The 19,222-nt window shown below is 32.8% G+C and overlaps 1 protein-coding gene across 3 annotated transcripts in view; it reads left to right on the top strand.

The window, feature by feature from the left end:
* The first annotated feature begins 6,238 nt into the window (after positions 1-6,238).
* Positions 6,239-19,222, top strand: part of LOC147064431 (uncharacterized) — a 65,314-nt gene continuing 52,330 nt past the window's right edge. Inside the window, exon 1 of one of the 3 annotated variants that reach the window (XM_085957944.1) lies at positions 6,239-6,439. The gene's annotated coding sequence lies outside the window, so the exon portion shown is untranslated. Of the gene's footprint in view, positions 6,697-7,362; positions 7,381-19,222 lie in introns of those variants that run through there. The other 2 variants (XM_085957945.1, XM_085957946.1) reach the window with 2 other exon arrangements.

The raw sequence follows: 19,222 nt of genomic DNA, 5'->3' as shown, positions 1-19,222 counted from the left end.
ATTATATAAAATTTTTAGAAAATTTGGTAATCTTTAAAGTTGTGTACAACAATATTTTTGCTACGACCTACCATTTTTGAGATATTAGCGAAAAACCAAAAAAAATCCCAAAATTTTGCGGTTTTTTGCCCGCCAAAAGTTGTGCCGAAATCATCCGCATTGGCAAACTCGTTTTTTTCTTACTCATTATCATATATACATGTAGGAAAAAAAATCTTCTACCCCACCTTTTGCAACCAAAAAGTACAGATTGACTGGACTATTCGACCACTGCAACTTTTATGGTACCATCTTTGTAAAGTAGAAATATCTGATCAATATTTTCTTTTTAAAATCATCAATGGTTTTATTGACTCGCCGAACCTACTCGAAAGGGTGGGTTTCCATTGTCCATCAAGATTTACGCGAAACCAAACTTTGTACCATATCAGTCGTAGCGGTTCTAATTATGCACAAAACTCTTTTATTCGGCGCTCTTGTTTAAATTATAATATGTATTTCTCCACCGTCGATCCTTTTGATAATTCATTTGTTTCATTCAAACGCGCTTACTCCAAAATTGTGTATAAATAGATATATTTACTTTTTTTATGTTACTTTTTTGTATATAATTTAATTATTCAATATTCTTACTCATTTTTCTCATGTAATTTCTTTATATTTATGTTATTCTTACTCTCTATATTGTTAGGCTTGACTATATTATATAATATATATATATATGAAAACTTTGCTGGTTGTAATAACTTTTCATTATTATATTTTAAATTTTTGTAATCAATATGTAACTGTTTGTTTCCTTAATAAAAAAAAATAATAAAAAATAATATGTCTTCATTTATCTGGCTGTAACTATGGCCCCCACAAGGGGGGGGGGGCTGACAGGGCTCTAGCCTGGGGGCCCGAGCTCAGAAGGGGCCCGACGTGGCGAGTCGACCAGATATGCGAGACAAACATACATCACAAATTGGCTTTAATTGTAAAAAAGGCGCTATTTTACTTCAATTGTGTTATTATATTAAAATATATGGTTGTGTGATATAATTTTTCATTGTGTGTTGATACTCGGCAACTCCATAATTCAAATGGATGTATTAAAAATACATCCTAATTTTACTGAATACACCATTTAGAAAACACTACTGTAAAGCGTCACACCTACTTTACCCTTAGCGATAGATAGGGGGGGCCGCTAAAGATCCTAGCCTAGGGTCCCGCTTCAGGATGTGGGGGCCATGGCTGTAACAGAGCGCAACATAGCATAGCACACACTGACGCACACACATACTCTCTCTCTGTTTGCCAAAGGTATGTACACCACAATTTACACGCGCATTGTACACATCGAACGTATCGACAGAAATGCTGACAGCTGGCACTACCACCTGGTCGTTGTTTTTGCAGTAAGATTTAAAGTACCAAAGACAAGCATGTTGATTTTCAAGCAAATCTAGTATAATATTTTAGCTTTATTAGAAATTTTAGCTGTGTGCGGTCTCAAAAAACGCTAGATTTCACGCCATACGCATTGACGCATATTAGAAAATGCTAGATAAGAAAATCGCTAAGTTGACAATGCTGCTAGGAGCAGTATGACAGCTGCCAGCGTTTCGTAGGGATGTATATAATATATTATGTAATATAGATGGGCATCAGCAAAAATTATCGGCTTACTATCATTTCGGGAAGTCCCGGTCAAATACGCGACCTAAAAACTCCCCAGGCTTAACCACATGAGTGACAAACATATCTATAAAAGTATATTAGTCTATGCAACACAGGGATTCACCTGAAATTTACGTATAATAGGCTATTAGGTTCGGGCATGGTCGATATTTATGTATATATTTATTATTAAAATTTCGTTTATTAAGGGGGGACATGCTCAGTGTAGGTCAAAATGCAGCTTTTGTTCTATTTTCAAAGCATGATCCTGGACATTCCTTAAACGTTGTAGATAATCTATTTATATAATTTTGACGCCTTATTATCCGTTATATTTATTTTAAACATTTGATGACTGCATAAAGTATTTTTATTACATAAAATAGTATTCTTTTAAACCTCTCGCTCTAATGTTTTAGATTATAGTCATATTTCAGTAGATAAATGTGCAGTGCTGTTAAGATTTTTTACATTTATTAATTTTTAAACGCATTTATAAAACCATCGGTATTATTTATGTCGACATTATTATAGTGAAATATTTACGATAAAAAAATATATTGATAAGCTCTGTGATCCCAAATTTGACAAGAATTAGGCATTTTATTATTCAAAAAATGGGCAAGATTAACACATTTGAAGATAATTCTAAAGATAATAATTATAAGCTATGTTTTTGACCATTCAAGTGTGATAAACATCCTACGAATAATGATTGCTTTATAATAATTATTGACCTAAGAATAAGGTAGTGTTTTTTTTGAAATACGCCATTTATTTTGGCATTCCTCAGTGGTTAAGCTACAACATACGGCCGTAGCCATAAATTGACAAACTATAATTGAAGTAGGGAGTAAAATGATGTTAACGCGCGTGTTTGAACATGTACCGTTTAAAAAAAAATTGTTTGGTTAGGTACATGTTCAAATACAACACACAGAACCATCTTTTCTACTTAATTAACTAAAAATATTTACCACTGACATTATGTTTAACACAAAAAATATCAATTTTAGCAACACGCGCTCGCAGGTTATCGACGCTTATGCAACAAACTAAGATTTGGCGGCGACACCACAGCAAATCATCTCACACATCTGTAAACCTTTTATCTTACTCTAGCGCGTGTCGCAGAGATTATAAGGGTGCCGAATACTTTCTCACTCGCACTTAGGCATCGTTTTTGTTCAGGCCTTGGTATGGACCTAATAGGTTGAGCAAGTGGCTGACATCCATTTCTCGTAAAAAAACAAAATCTGTTAATACAAACCTCTACTCTGTGGAGGCCCATATGATCCTATTAGGATCGGACATGGTCGAAAAAATTTATCCTTTATATTTATTTATATATTTATAAGACAAACAAACTTTAGAAATAAAATGCAAAGTAAACCAATAATAAATAGACAACATTTTCAGAATCTCATTGAACTAAAGACTTTCTTTTGGTATTGAATAAATGATAGGTATTCTTTAATTTTTCAGGGCAGTCAGGGCAATTTGGATTCTGTATTCCAGAGTTTTCCAAACTATGTTCCGCGGAACACTGGTGTTCTGCGTAACGTGAATAGGTGTTCCGCGAGAGCCTGGTTTGGCATGGAATGGAATGAAAGGGCGAGTGAGAGAGGACGATCTTTTCGCACCCCGTGCGCATGAAAAAGATCGCGTACCTATATTGATGACAAAAAAATCAATAATAGATTTTTTGGTTTCACCGCGTGTTCTTCCTCCTTCTTTTCTCGATGTTTCTTTTGCAATATTTTACGAAAACTAGTAAGGACGATTCCTTGGTTCGGAATCCATTTTCTGTCACAGCTGAGCCAGTAGGCTTAATACCCCGTTTACACGTGCATGGATTTACTGTTCACAGTAAGTATTATTGCGGCCATAACAAGAAAATGTATGGGTAAACATGTATTATCCTGCAGATGCAAGCTTGCATGTATGAATCAAAAAAGTTTGGAAGCTTCTGAATTTTCATCCGACAGTAGGAATTTTTTCGGTCTGCGCCTCCGCAGTAGAACTATAGTGGCGAACCTGGCGGCAAAAAACGAACTATACTCATTTTGAGGTTAACCGATTTTCACTATCTATCTATCAAATAGTACCATAAAATGACAACAGCGCGTCTCGCTTACTCTTGAATAATGAGATTGGAGAGACAGTAAGCACTTTATAGCGTAAACAGTTATTATCACGATAGTTTAAAATACGCACTATTGCTGTCAGTAAATCAATGTACGTGTATGGGTTAATCATTATGCAGTGGCACCATGGGTATGACAAACGTGGCTTGCAGTTGTAGTGGTATTCTTTGCTAGCATTGAAACAGCCATTGTCGCAAGCAATCCAATACACTCGTGAATCGCCTATAGTGCAACTGTAGAATGATTTACCTATACCTACAGGCGCTATAAGTGCAAGTGATTATGAAAATCAAGTTGATTTAATCAGTGACTGATTTAAAACAGAACTACAAAGATCAGCTATTAAATGATTTCTGGCCGAATTTATCAGAAATGTTTGTCAAAACAAGCTATTATTGTTTTACTCCCGTTTATTTTATACGGAGCAGGATTTTCTTATTAAGTTGCAACGAAGTCAAAGTCCAGGAACAGGCTCGACGCCACAGTCCACACCAGATATAAGAATTCAACTTTCTAATATAGTTCCTGATATCTAGAAGAGTTGAAATTGAAGGACCCAAACTCATCGAAGTCATTAAGAACTTCATTCACTTACATTGTTACCTATGTGATATATTTTAAAAATATTTATTAAATAATTAATAGTTATTGTTTTTTCTGTTATTATTTACCTAGGTACCGTATAATATCAACAAGGTGTTCTGTCAAAAAATCAAGATTTGCGAAGTGTTCCATCGCAGGAAAAGTTTGGGACACCCTGCTATATTCAACCGTTTTCTGTACCTACTTTGTTTTTAACCCTTTACTGCATGATTTTTATTTTTTTGAAAATTTTTATTTTTTCTTGGTGTCAAAATGCCTGGTGAATGAAGGAAAAATAATATTTTTTTTTTTTCGAAAATTTCATTAAATTTTGTATGTTGAAATGTCGAAACAAAATCGGTAAAGTAGGATGTTTATGGTAAAACAGTTTTCTAGGCATCGAAAAAGGATATTATTTGATATTTTTTTTGGCTATATCGAAATAGTTTGAAATGTCGCAAATTTGCGACACTATGCAGTAAAGGGTCATGATAGTGAAACATCCTGCACCAGAAAGGCAGTAGAATTTTGATCGCGTCCTCGTGTACAATTTTAAAAGCTTCTGAAGCCCTGGTCTTATTGCGGACGTGAATATAATTATTTTGTATGTCCGTATTGTTTTAGCTTTGTTTTTTTTTGTATTATATTATAATCTATAATGATAATATTCAAATTCATTTGTTTTATGTTATTTCTCCGTGCTCCTCTCTCCCATGAGCATTTTCTTAAAATATTAAATTGAGTATCTGTAAACTCAGTCAAATCACACTCGAGTGCGTGACGACCTCAGTGTTGGGTATCTGCTCCTGAGACATTACAAAGCGAAAACAACTGCTGATGCTTCACATCAAACGTATGGCTTCGTAATACGCTAGATTAGGACGTGTGGTGCGGAGCGGGTTGGTTTGGAGGGCTGCATGTTTGTGTTGTATATTATGTTATTCAGGATGGATTATATGGATACATAAATTAATATTTTAGGATTAAAAAAGGCATAGGTTTTCGACAGTAGCGAAGGGTTGAAGTAGACTGTTAAGATCCGCCATAAATAGTGCACACTTAACCTTGTCAGTCATTCGTATTTGTTTTTATTTAACTAAGACTACAATTTACAGATGGTATTGGTTAGTTTTTGAAAATCAATTAAATCCTGCCTAAACCAAACCATAATAATTTTGTTATATTTTGGGCGATACTACAAAATTGTGCACACATTTTCATTCATACGTATTTGTTTTCGTTGGATTAAGAATACTTATTACAGAATATATTGTCGGTTCATTTTTTTTAAATTCATTAAGCCCTGCCTAAACCAAATTATATAGATAAAAAATATTATTCTATCTATAAAATATCCAACGTTATGTATGATTTAATTGCATAAATTTAGATATTTTATAGATAGCCGAGTATTCTTTGATTATTATCAAATAAATTTAATTCCATTTTAAAAACTAATCAACATCATCTCTAAATTGTAGGCTTATTTCAATGAAAACAAATTGTGCACTATTTTTGGCGGATCTTAACAGTCTACCTCCACTCTTCGCCACTGGTACTAGGTAGGTACATTGAACATCTCGTTTTTAAAATAAGCTTGTTTCATATTTACTTTCACATTCTATTATGAACTCTCTGAGTAAAAAAATGTTTTTCTTCAACATCTTTAAGATAAGCAAGAAGTAGACAGCTGATGATTTCGGACGAGTGCGCTGTCGGTGCTCGGTCAGTGATTTGGTCCACTCAAACGGTGAGGTTATTAAAAATTTCACTGCAGATGGAAAATGGCGGTAACGATCGCCGATCGCTTTCTTCGGCGTTCGCCTCCTCATTCGCCCCCGCCTTCAGAGCGGCGGGCGGCCTGCGGAGGGCGGCGACCGCCATGGTCCGAGCTCAACCGCTCGGCGCTCACTCAATTGACAATTCAGTTTCTCGCGATCCGCCGCCTCTTCCGCACACCGCTCTTCGTGGCACTAGAGTCAAAAGTTGTCCTGTCAAGTGAAATGTGAAATAGCTCCCGTTATTCTATTGCGACCAGACTCGAGGTCAGTACCTACAACTAATCGATCGCAAATTGTGTTCGAACTAAACCAAAAAGTGAATCAATTTACTTACAATTATGTTAAAAAGTGCATACATTGCTGTACCCACTTACTATGACGTGAAAATTTTCATTATGCTGCCCAATCTGTTGGATTTGTGTTCAATCTCTCGCTTATCGCCGATCGTGGTCCTTTATGAGACAATCTGCAAATCAAATTAAGTCAAAAGTATAAAAATTCGATCGAAATCCGACGTAAAAGTGAAGTATACAATTATTTTTATATCTATCAATGATGACTGTGAAAGACGAGGGCGTCCGTTCTCAATAACGTTGTATGCGGGGGAGGGGTGTCCCCCCTCGGCCATTACAGCAATTCAGGAGGTTGCTTTTTACGTGAAAAATGTGTGCAATAACATGATTTCTATACAGATAATACCAATTAATAACTGGATCTAACATAACAAATTTATTAAATATTCAGAAAACCACTCTACAAAGTGCACCGTTCCAATCTAAACATTCACTGAATATAATTTGAATCCATTAAAGTTTTTTTTTCTCGTAAAAGGTCGTTCTCACCAGTTTTCATTTGTTTCAACAGAACAGGCTAAACTAATCTGAATTGCAGTGACGTCCCTTGGGGGTAGGCAGATTGAGCGTCACCTGGGGGCGGCAGTTACTCGAAGGGCGGCAAATCGAGAAGAATCATTAGGTATATCTATATAGACAGGTACCTAAACTTAGTAATCGGGGAAATATCTCTCCAATAAAAAATCAGCTCACTGGTTGGAAACAAAATGTATTAATTAACATAAAATGTTTAACAGGATTGTTTCTTTGTCGGGTTTGCGATGTCTAGTTTACTTCCGTTGTTCTTGGACGTCACATCCTTGATGACCAGCAATGACACGTGCAGATTTGAGAATTACATTTGAATTATCGGTAGGTACATATTTACCCAATTAATTTATCCAAATATTTTTGCCAGTCACTCGCGAGTTTTGAAAGTTGTCAGATGTATATTTAAATGTGTCTGAAAACCGTGGACTCACAATATTGTCTGTTGAAGTAGAGATGGAATTTAAATTAGATTTAGTGGTATATATGTTGTCAGTAATGTATCCATACAACACTTTTCTTAGATATTGGAGTCATGGAAGGATGATAAAAAATACTGTATAAAAAAATGGGGTAGCATTTTGGCGCTGCCTAGGGGCGGCATTTTGGCTAGGGACGTCACTGCTGAATTGGTATAATATTTACTGGATTTTAGATCCTACCTATTAAGGCTATACTTCAGCTGGGGCACGGTCTAAAACGATCGTGACTACGCGACGGGAAGATTGCGCAAATGACGCGTGCAGAACAAAACATAATTTGTCATAAAAAGTCAACATGCGTCCATTAAATGTTATGTCTATTGTTCTATTACTAATAATAATAATATATTCATTGACATGTTTTCTTTTTCAAGTAAATGGGTAACGTTTTTTAGTCATCTTTACACGATTTAAGAATTAATTCCCCCGTCGCCATCACAAAACAAATTGACGTGTTCACAGCTCGACTTCCGCTCTCCGATTGCCAGCCAATCCGAAATTTCGTCGCACCTATAGTTGAAAATTATTTGCCGTTTCACTGAAGTACCGTCTTAATAAATTGTACTAGAATAAATAGTGATGTCGCTGGTTTTCGAAATCAGCCAAGTCCATAATAGAAGAATAGGAGAAAAACAGCTTTTTTGTTTTCTCAAGTGCACAGTCACAAGGGTGAAAATTTATATTATTTCGAGTATAGAATATTTAAAATTAATAAGTTCCACATGTCGATAATGCAGAAATTTTAGAAAGCAGTATTTCTTCAGCAATTCACAAAACAGTCAAAAATACCTAACTTGGCTGATTTTGAAATCTAGCGACACATTGTTGATTTTTAATGCGTGTTTGATCCAAAGCAAATGACCCATTATTCGTACACATGTTGTTAAGAGCGTACTTCAGTGAAACGGCAAATAATTTTCAACAGTAGGTGCGACGAAATTTCGACGGTAGAGGTGTGCGCGCGTCGATTTGTTTTGTCATGGCGTCGGATGAATATATTCTTAAACCGTGTAAAGATGACTAAAAAACTTTACGTATGTAGGTACTTGAAAAAGAAAACATGTCAATGAATATACTATTATTATTAGTAATATAACAATAAACATAACATTAAATGGACGCATGTGGAATTTTTATGACAAATTATATTTCATTCGGCACACGTTATTTGCACAATCCGCGCATCGCCTAGCCACGATCTTTTTAGACTATGCCTCAACTGTATAGCCTTAATAATATAACTTCCACTTTGTCGAATATTTATAATCCGCGTAGGCGCGAAAATGATAATTTTAGTTTTACTTGATAATGATAATGTATTCAATTCTACTTTCTGGAGCATATACTTACCTCAATTATTTATATTGTCAGATTTCCCTGATTTGATTGTCATATAGTGCAAAATTTGGACCCCTTCAATACATTGTATAAAGAAAACTCTCCAAGGACAAAACTGCGTTGTCTATAAATAAAATGGTTTCATGCTACGTTTCCGACTTTCTTATCTAATAAAGAAAACAATGACTAATTTGTAAGTAATTTATTGTTGATGTTACCTTGAACTGAGTAAAATATGTTTGTTTACGTGAGTTAGATTTGAATGTAGTTATAATTAGGAGAGTGATAAGAGATAAGATAATTTGATATCACTATTATAGTAATATTGCGTTTGTCCTGTCAGAGGCTATATCAGAATGAAAAGCACATTTTATGTGCTTTAATTATTATCCATTCATATTATTTTAATATGCAGTACACATCAGTAGCAAAGGGTGGAGGTAGGCTGTTAAGATCCGCCATAAATAGTGCACATTACACTTTGTTAGTCATACGTATTTGTTTTTATTGAACTAAGACTACAATTTTATTTACAGATGGTATTGGTTAGTTTTTGAAATTCAAGTTTTTGTATATTTTGGGCGATACTACAAAATTGTGCAAAATTTTCATTCACACTTGTTTTCATTGGATTAAGAATACATATTACATATATATTGTTGGTTCATTTTTTTTTTGAAATTCATTAAGCCTTGCCTAAACCAAACTATAATAGATAAAAAATATTATTCTATCTATAAATTATCCAAAGTTATCTATGATTTAATGGCATAATTTTAAATAATATATAGAAAGATGAGTATTTTTTGACTTTTATCTATTATGGTTTGGTTTTCGCAGGGTTTAATTGAAGTTTAAAAACTAACTAACACCATCTGTAAATTATAGTCTTATTTCAATGAAAACAAAGACGTATGACTGACAAAGTTTATTGTGCAGTATTTATGGCGGATCTTAACAGGCTACCTCCACTCTTCGCCACTGGTACACATCTAGAAACGGAAAAATAACTTTTTTTTATTTTTCACTGGGTTTACATTATGTGCGTGTGGTATTGAATAAATGTACATAGGTACATACCTACATTTTTTTTTTATTGATGCGATATATTGTTCCGGGTGGTGAATTTATGGATACCATGCATTCAAAATATAAATAAATTCTGTTTATATTGTTATTACTACTGTTTATGTAAGACATTTCCAAATAGCGCGTAATTTTGATTATTTCGAAATAATAACTATTTTTTTCGCTGCTGCTAAAGAGCGCATGTCCCCGGTCGCCTTGGGTCTGATATTTTCTCTGAAAGACCTTGCATACAATAATAATGTATATAAATACTATAAATTATTCTATGTATTGGAGAAAATATATATTATTAAGTAACCAAATTAGTCTAAATAAAACAATCACCCACATTTTTTTTATTATTTAAGTTTAGTTCGAAACATGCCTATATTAAACCAAATCACTTCGGATGTTGATATATTCCATCTACGTGAGGATGAGTATAAGTGGACGTTGTTTTATAAATTCTTAAAATAGGGTCCACTTAGCTCATTCGGTGTGCTTCCATGCTTTATAATTTATATTTAATATTTTTTTTTATAATTTTTTACCTTTTACTTTACTTTTCATACGGTTTTTGTGATACTGCATATATTTATTTCTTCTTTACACTATTTTTTGTTTTTAAATAGCACGTTGTGAACGTCTTAAATTTGTAATTTGTAATGTTCACGGTATGTAAAAAAAAAAAAAAAAATGAAATTTGAATAATCACAAAAATGAACTATTAAACTTACATTACAAAATTTAAAGATTGCGTTAGGTATACAAGATTATAATGTTTGAACTTTGGAGTAAAGAGTATTTTATTGTCGTCAATGCAAGATTGGGTTTTCTCAAAAAAAATGTCTCTCGGAAAAACTAAAGAAATAACTCAATAATAATTGAATGTTACCTTGAAAAAGCAAGAGTTTCGATCTTTTCGTGATCAAAATTTAACCAGTCGATTATCCATGATCGCAGTGATTCCCAACATATTTTTTGTTTGGTGAAACCTTTATAACATTTTGTAAAATATCGTCAAACCCACCCCCTATCTTGATAGTAAACTGTGACAGTGACACCATTAGTCATTACCTACCGTCTGTATTTTTACTCAAAGTATTTTTGAGAAAATATATATATTTTTGTTTAAAATCTTAAGTAAACTTTTTAGAGTTTTCGTGGTACCCTTGACACGTCGTCTCGTGGAACTTTGATTCGAAATCATAGCTCTAGTTAAAAAAAAATAGTACCTACCATTACATATGTTAGAAATACGGATAGCTACCATAATACCTATAATATTATAATTTAGCACGTATCGATTGCTCAATCTGAAAACCGGCTAACTCCATTTGGTAAAGTTCAGGAAGGAGAAAAAACTTAATAATTTAACTATAGAGAGGAATTTAACAATTCCATAAATACACTTTTTTACAAATAAGCTATACTGTGAATTAATAGGTACACAATTTTAGCTTCCCTTTTATATATCGTCACTGTTCTGGCAGAAGACACTAATTCGAAAAAATGACATATTGAGTTAGTACCAAAATGTTCCTTATTTCAAACTTTACCGTCTGGAAATCTTCTTAATAAATAAACAATCTTTATTTTAAAGTCATCCTTTTTACGATTACTTAATAAACTCACATGATAGACCATTTCAAACTTTTTAACAACTTCAAAGTCAAATTACTCAAAACTAGTATTCTCCAGTTAGTGTGTTCTGCCAGAACAAAGACGATATAAAGAAAATATATTTAAAAAAAACTTAAGTTGTTCCATTTACGATATTGGAAATTTGGCACCGTCCTGCAGTTGGCTGTTTTATGTGAAGAACAATAACGCATTTATTTATGGGTTGAGGAGTTTAAAATTCTGTGTGAGCATAAAAACATGCTTTATAACAAAATTCCATCAAAATCTTATTTTTGGTCAAAAGTGCAGTTAGCTGGTTTACAGATTAAGTAGTGTTTATGTATGTTAGTAATATAAGTTCAACATATAAGTATAATTTTCAACCGTTATTATTTACAAGAATAATTACTTCATTCATTCACGCCCTAGCATATGCAAGCACGAGGTTGCTTCCCTCTGTATATCGTCACATACGCGCCTGCCATCACGTGACACCTCTGTCTTGTGCCACAAGGGTACGGAGTGTCGGACTCTATCGGCATCCGGAACTCATGCCCCAGCCACGTCAAGCGTGATTTAATGATTACAATAATATGTGCATTACTATTACAAAACAAAAGTTATTAAAACTACAAATTTCTTGACTTCCGTTCTAAAAATAATAATGAACGCTACTTGCTTGTAGAAGCTATGTACCAAAAAAGCGTACCAACTATTCTTTGATCGATTCATCTATACATGAAGAAATTCGTTTTTGATAATGATGATGATAATATTATAATTATTAGTATTTGACGAGTGAAAATATTAATTTTTAATTCCAGTCAAATCTTCATTCAACGTTTTTTTTCTGTCGATTCGTCTCGGCACAAAATTATTTACAAACAGCGACAAGAGATATGTATGTTAGTAATAATTACAGGCAATTATTATTAGTGAACGTCATATTTTTCACATCACTCAAAAAAAAAATAATTTAAAACACAAGTTGTGTTAAAAAAAAATCACTTAACAAAATTGGTATCTGGGATCGCTTCCAAAGAAGTGAAACTGAAGAGTTAATGAGTTAATGCAAATGTAATTATTCTTGGTTTTTCGGCTACTTTCTTCTTCCGTAGTGCGGAACTAATAGCGACATCTTCTATATTATTTTGTATCACAATCATCATACTTCTATTCTTTTATTCAACACATCGCACCGCGTTTGCAACGATGACGGTGCTGATTACTGCACTACAAAATAATAGCATTGAAAAGCATAGCAAATCATCTAAATGATTAGATTACGAGTCCAATTTTAATTCGATATTTTCTTATGTGAAGATCTTAATGTATTTTTAATTTTTATTAATTCTTAATGCTGATAAAACACAAGATTTTATATACTTTCCATTAAACGTCCGTAATTATTCATTAAGCTAGTGTCGTAGGTCCCAGGTTTGAATCCTGGGTCTGACAAGTACACATATTGTTTTTCAATTTGTGTACCTATGAGTCAGAGCATGGACCTAACTTTTTTCCAATTTAATTTCAATTTATTTATTTAACATATTGTGGACATTACAAATTATAAGTTTAAGACGTTCATAACATGTCATGAAACATTATTATAAAGAAAAAATGTAATAAAAATGAAAATAGAAAAAGAGAACATAGGTAATATAAACATACAAAAGCAAACACAATTATACATCTATAGAAGTTCAAAGAAGTACACTGAGTTTGCTAAGGAGACCATATTTTAAGAATTTATAAAATAGCCTCCACCTAAACTCACCCTCACGCAAGTGGAATATATCAACATCCGAAGCAAATTGGTTGAAGATAGTTATCGCCCTCCCAATTGGTATTACCCGTGGCAGGTTGGTTCTGCACCTTGGGTGAATAAACAACCGATGCTCCCGATTTCTAAGATAGTTATCAGGGACACATAAGTCAATATTGCCCAGAATGTTCTTCAGAAGAGTTCTCATTTATACCTCGTACATATAAGTCGAAAAAGATACGTAGCTAAATAATGGTCTCTTCTAAATCTGAAATATATTTCTCGTAAAAACAAAATCTGTTAATACAAACCTCCACTCTGTGGAGGCCCATATGATCTTATTAGGATCGGACATGGTCGTCGGGGATAGTAGGTATATAATTATTCATAGCAACTGCAGAATTAGAATAGTGTTGTTCTAGAAAAAAAATAATTGAATCTCACTTCAACCCAACAATTTTATCAATTGAGTTTTTTGCTCAAATTCTTACTATTATCACGCAAAATTTTCATTGTAAATGTAAAGCAAATTTACAACTAAAAAAAATATCTTAGTAGGTACTTTACGATACAGATAACCCGAAAGAAGATCAGAAAAAAGAAAGCACATAGATTACCTCTCTTGATGCTTGAATTATGTTGCAGTGCAGGTTTACAATATGTATAGGTATTTTTATTACATTCATCATTTCATAGATCCAGTGGCCTCTAGGTCTACCTTGCGGACGTTTTGTACCTCTTGGATACCACTGGATAACTAAATTTGTCCAACGATTGTCTTCGAGATATACCATCATAAATCGTTTGGTGTTCGAATTTAGAACTAAGCTCATCACAGTATAAAAATTATTAAACGATATGCCCACAGAACAGATAATAAATAGAATTCCGATAGGCTATATTTATAACAATACAGTAAATTTTGACGCAGGATTTTGAATGTGTACTGTCCTACGGAAATGAACCACGCACTATACCTATACGTGCAATAGTCTGTGTAATACACTAATATTAAATGAACGTCAATGCTAAAATCGAGAGCAGTAATCAGTATAGACGTATGACGTATTCTTGACACGTGTTTAAATTTATCCCGTATTCTTCCTTACTCAAGATCGGTTGCCTGCTTCTTCTTACCCGTTAGGTATTTCAGTTCCCATTAATTCCGAGTTTCCTGGATATGCCAAATGTTCGCATGTGGCGCCCTCAATTAGCGGACAACTTATACTAGTGGATGTATACCTCCATAATATGCCAGTTTTTAAGCAATTCCTGATTCTTTCTGTGTATATTTTCCCTCTCAAGATAAAACCATAAATAATATTTGTTTTGACAGTGCCATAATTCAATATTATAGAATTTGGGTATCATATCAAGATAAAAGAGTATATTTAATAAAGCACAGTCAACAAAACATGAGCGAAGGTCACAGAAGTCATTCGAGAAGTCACACGGAGCAGTCAGCAGATTGCAGATACCCACATAATAAATTTCCAGTGCTGAGCAACAACCCTCCAAATAAGGAAATGCGCGGGACGATCAATTCTAGTGGATCGCATTCGAGCAAACTAAACATTTAAGATTTTGAAACCAGTGAGCCAAACAATATAACGTAGGTACAATAAAAAGAGGAAAACATTTTATAATTCTTCTTTTCTCCATGCTTTTATGAGAAGAATGTACCTAGGTAGCCATTGACGGGTTTCCTTGAAGAGTAGAAGTCGCGTGCTTCGTCAGAAAGTTCCAAAAACTACAACAGGTGTGATTTTTACGATTTGTAGTATAATCACATTTTCAGCTAAGTGCTAAAATTCTAGTATTGAAATTTAACACTCTATGCTTGCTTGCATATTGAACAAATCGAATTATGTACGTAGCGTTTCAAACCTGTTACAACACATAAGGCATACATACGTATTACGTAGATATTATTTTGTTATCGATGTTATTTATATATCCTAATATGATCATATGGGCTTTCACAGAGTGGAGGTTGTATTAACAGATTTTGTATTTACCAGGAATAGATGTTAGCCACTTGTTCAATCTATTAGCTCCATACTCTGACTCATACACAAATTGAAAACAAAGTATACGTACTTTTGACAGACCCAGGATTCAAAACTGGGACCCACAACGTTATAGGCCGACGCTTACGCCACGCGGCCACCGTGGGTAATAATTATAAGAATTAAATTAATATTTATTTATACATTATGGTTTTGATTTTAGTCAGCGCTTTAAAGTTTAAACCCCCGCGTCCTACAAGTAATCTGTCTATGTCTGAAATGCTGCGGTTTTCTTTCCTATAGCATTTATGGAAATAGTAATAATTTTTCGTTTAATTATTAATGTATTATTTGGCAGCCACCTGTCACTGAGGTTTGAGAAAATTATGAAAGCATTTAATTTTTCCAGACGATTTAGATTACTCTATTTTTTTCTCTATTTATCTATTTATTTAGTATATCTCTAATAGCCAACAATTTAAGGTGAAGAATGAAACTGTTTTACATTTTTCAACATTTTTTTAAATTTCAAGTGTTAATATTGTGGTTGAGATTCTTAAAACTGCTTGTAAATGTTCATCGGTGATGCTTGATCGTAAATAGTTTTTATTGATATTCATGATTGAAAATGTATGTTCATCCTAGGTTGATCCGAAAATTTTCGAGCAGGATCTTTAAGCTGTTCGAATTTGTCGCAATTGAGAGTATTGTAAAATTTGCAGATAATATCTTCTCGATGATCATGTATATTCAAATGTTATTTTTTTTAAAAAATGCGTTAAAATGTACAAAAACAGAACGAAATACTTGTCGTAGTTTTCCCAGGCCTGCTTTAGTAGATATGTGTACCTGTAAAGTACAGATTTAGTAGATATCTGTACCTGTAAACATAGAAGAATATTAACCCGCGCGCATGTGTTCCAAATAATTATGAATGATGGAATTATTAGACGCCAGACGGTTCTTGATTTTTGGAAACTTGTATTTTGAAATGAAAAGTAAAAATTGTGCAAAACTTCCACGAAAAAATTCGACCAGTTAGGTCAAATCTCTAATTATGTTCGAATCAGACCAAACATTTCAATATAAAAAGGTGTGTGTACTTATGTACGCGCGTTATAAGTTATACTTCTTTGGCGTAACAAAACAAAATAAGCCGTTACCTGAGTCTATTAATATTACAGTGGATTAGGTTGATGAAAACGTAAGCGATTCATCTGTGTCTCATATAGCACATGATAATTGTAATTTAATTATTGTATTGGACCAAAACTCATCTTTGCCATACAGCGGTTATAATCGATCTAGAAGCGCCCATGATGAACTAATAATAAATCAAATTTTAAAATATTTTTTGAATTATTTACCAACTACTCTTGCTTACTAACTTACTCATAAATAATACTTACATAAATATAGCCTCAAACCTTGATACACAATCTTTACAATTAAAAATAAATATACACCAATATAAATAAAGTTGTATGAATATAAATTAACAGCGTAGAATGTTAGTTTCCAGTAATTTTGTTTATAAACATATATATTTATTATAACACAATATTGGTTATGTTTATAACACGTGCTGTTTCCTTGGTTGTATTGCACGACTAACTAAATGACACTATGCGCATGCGCATGTACCTCTGAGACCGACATGAATATAATCTAATAATAAATTATGTGTTGCATCGGCACGCGCAACTTCCGTCACACGCCATACGTGTTACATCGGCGCGCGCAACTTCGTCACACGCCAAAAATACACTCTGATCTGTTATCCCAAACGCGCCAAAAGAAGTATAACTTCACAAGACATGTTAAAGTTAAAGCATATTTAGATACCTACATTCAAAGTGAGATGTTATATTAATAGATTGTTTACGCTGATATTATGCTGTTAACCATCGTAGTAGATTTTTGGGTTTCCACCGTGTGTCCTTCTTCCTTCTTTACTCGACGTTTCGGGCTCGTTGCAGAGGCCGTTATCAAGAGATGATATAAGACTGTTAACCGTTCGCTCAATCCACTAGGACCTAGGTAAATAAGTGGCCTGAATCCAAAGTCACATTTTGATAATAATAAAAACATATTTCAATTAAGTACCTGAATTCAAAGGACTAATTTTATATAATACTGAGACGGTTTAAATATTATTGTTGAATTCTATCCAGAAATCGACATAATATCTTTTCTCGGCATTTTCTTCACGCGAATTGTATGTATCAGGTTTTGTGTGTGACTATGCGTTAAAGTCTTTTTTGTATTAACCATTCTATCGCGACTAATAATAAAATTCACGACGCTAAATTTAGGGATTGCAAATAGGATTTAATCAATGTGCAAAAATTATATAAAATTAAATGTAAAATTTTTACATATATTAAATATAATACTAGCTGATTATTATGTATAAGTATATTAAGTACAAAAATGTATAATATCGAAGACACGTTTTAATAATGATAATTCAACATTGACATATGGTACCTACATAATAAAAATATAAAAATTATTAATCAAGAAAGAAAAAAAATACTAATTTTAGTAATTTTTTGCCAGAAAGTAGTATTTGCTACATATTAAGTACTTGCAAGATTTATTTTATTTCTTAATTAAATAATACCTACTTACTTACAGAAAAAAGATTTTCGCTTTCTTAGGAGCCAAAATCCACTTTATTCATTTATCACTAGTGATTTTTGAAAATTGAAATAATCTGCAGTCGGTGTAAAAAAATAAATATATTATATTTACTATACCAACGAGTAATCGAAAAGCTGAGAATTAATTAATTACAAGATAAAAAGAACTTTTATTTACAACATTTTTAAATTTTCTGTTGAATCATATAAAATTGACTTGACTAGCTTAAACGATCAAAAAAATTTGTATTTGATAGAAATAATACTGAAATGTCATTTTGACATTCATATTGATTTCCATAGTAACGCACGTATATATTAATAATTTAATTGCTAGTACCTCAGACCCCTAGCAACAAATAATAGTGGATTGGATTACGGATTTCTTCTGAAATAACTTTTCATACAAAACAGAATTAACTGAAAATGAATTCAATTCTACTTAAAGATGGCTAGAAGTATTTAAAAAATGCATTGGCATCGTGTTCTGGTATATTCTAAATGTTTCAAATGTCTAGCTAGTCGAGAAGTTAGCTAAAAATCTAATAAAGGAGCTAAGAAAAACGTTGTAAAATATTTCGACGGGGTTTGGGTACGGGTAACCAACTTAAGTAAATCGACTTAAACGTTATAATAATAATACCTACTTATGCGATTTTAAATATCTACGTCATGTCAGTAAGTTTTCATTGTTTTGTAATTAATGAAGCATTGTTATCTAATAAATTATAATACTTAACAATTATTAATATTATGTCTTTATGTTTATTACTTTTATTAGTATTTGAAGAGGTAGGTAGGTAAATGCTAATCAAAATAATTACAATTGAATAATAATTATTACAATAATTTCAATATTCCATTACAGAACGGTAGGTACAAAGTTCATGGAGTGTTTGTAATAAATTAATTGTTAATTCAACTGCTGTTCACGTAGTGGAACCGGGTGGAACCCATTAGAATACTTTTAAAACAAATTTACATATTCTAAATTCTACAAAATTCGATTTATTTTTACAACGTTTTTATTAGTTCGCATTCTTAATTGTCCGGTGATTGTTTATCCAGTAAAAATCTTGCAATCGATTTTTAACTAACTTGCCGACTAGCTAGACATTTGAAACTTTTAGAATATATCAGATATAACACGATGCAAATGCATTTTTAAATACTTTTAGCCATCTTTAAGTAGCATTGAATTCATTTTCAGTTAATTCTGTGTTGTATAAAAAGTTA

The sequence above is a fragment of the Rhyacophila brunnea genome, unplaced genomic scaffold, assembly GCF_057557595.1.
Source record: "Rhyacophila brunnea isolate RB1 unplaced genomic scaffold, BYU_Rbru_1.0 scaffold_7, whole genome shotgun sequence".
In the NCBI taxonomy this organism is placed as follows: Eukaryota; Metazoa; Arthropoda; class Insecta; order Trichoptera; family Rhyacophilidae; genus Rhyacophila; species Rhyacophila brunnea.
This window is presented reverse-complemented; position numbering and strand designations above follow the sequence as displayed.